The sequence below is a fragment of the Eptatretus burgeri genome, chromosome 10 (assembly GCF_056783735.1).
Source record: "Eptatretus burgeri isolate ZD-2024b chromosome 10, Ebu_testis_v1, whole genome shotgun sequence".
In the NCBI taxonomy this organism is placed as follows: Eukaryota; Metazoa; Chordata; class Myxini; order Myxiniformes; family Myxinidae; genus Eptatretus; species Eptatretus burgeri.
Window position 1 is genome coordinate 3559472 of NC_140970.1, and position 1187 is coordinate 3560658.

Genomic DNA, 1187 nt, shown 5'->3' on the forward strand with positions numbered 1-1187 from the left:
CTTTGCGGTCGATTGGAATGAAAGGTTCTCATTTGTCTGCACACACTCGCATTTGTTAATGTGTCAAGGAACGTTGTCGTAGTTTTTTTAATTTATTTTTGAGTACATTGCTTCTAGGAATGAGGTGACTTGCTGGTGTTCAGCACTTCAAGATCCATTTCATCATTGACCTCAAGTTTTATCAGTTGTACCTCCCCTTCCCCCAACGTTAACAAAAAAAACGACCTTAACACATGCTACTGGCAGGATATCGGAGCAAATATGCACACCTTCATCTCAGCTGTCTAGCCTGGGTTTGAATCCTGACCCAGCTATTAAGTGGTATCCTGGTGTTTCGCTTGCAGGGCGACTCGTCAATGTGGGTCCCGTCCTTCGGATGGACATCAAGCCCGAGGACCCTTGTGCCAGCATTAGTTGGTGGACGTTAACGATCACACAGTGTGCTCAAAGAGGAGGCAAGTTATCGTCGGCACTCTGAACACAGCTCACAAAAAACATCGTTACCTAACAATCATGATATACGGTGTATATACGTCGAACCCAAACGTCAAATAGTTCCTCCTGGGTAGGCCGCTTGCAAGGCCGAGAGGCCTAGACCAAGGAGTGGTCGAACAAGACGCGACAAGGTTGTCATCACGTTTGGGTACTGGTGTCTCGTGATGATGCCTTTTGATGTGGTGGTGAGATCTTCATAAATGACCACCAAGCTGGCCTCGTCTCGCTTGACCTGGTTCTGCTCGGCAAATTGGGGCAATATCAACATTCTGGCAGAGCAGTACTTGATTCCTCAGGATGTTGCATTCTCAGCTTCCATTCTTGCGCGATATTCCACAGGACAAGTTCAGATGGTGTGCGCAAACTCTTCACGTGAAGAAACCAACGTACGGGAAGACAGATCTCCACTCGGGATCACCATGACCCCCTTACTCAGAAGGGACTGAATGCAGCGTTGATGTGGATTTGTATATGCTTTCATATCAAACACCAGTCTAAGCTCTCTATTTTATTTCAACGTTGAAACTTGCAATGTTTCATATCGAAATCAATTCACAACTTCATTATGCATTTGGGAGACGAGCCAATTCAGCCTGCCCTTTGGCCACTTCCCATTTGCGTGGAAATCAGCAAAACATCACTCCCATAAGCTCGATTGTAGAATCTAGAAGAAGGGTGCAATGACTGACTTT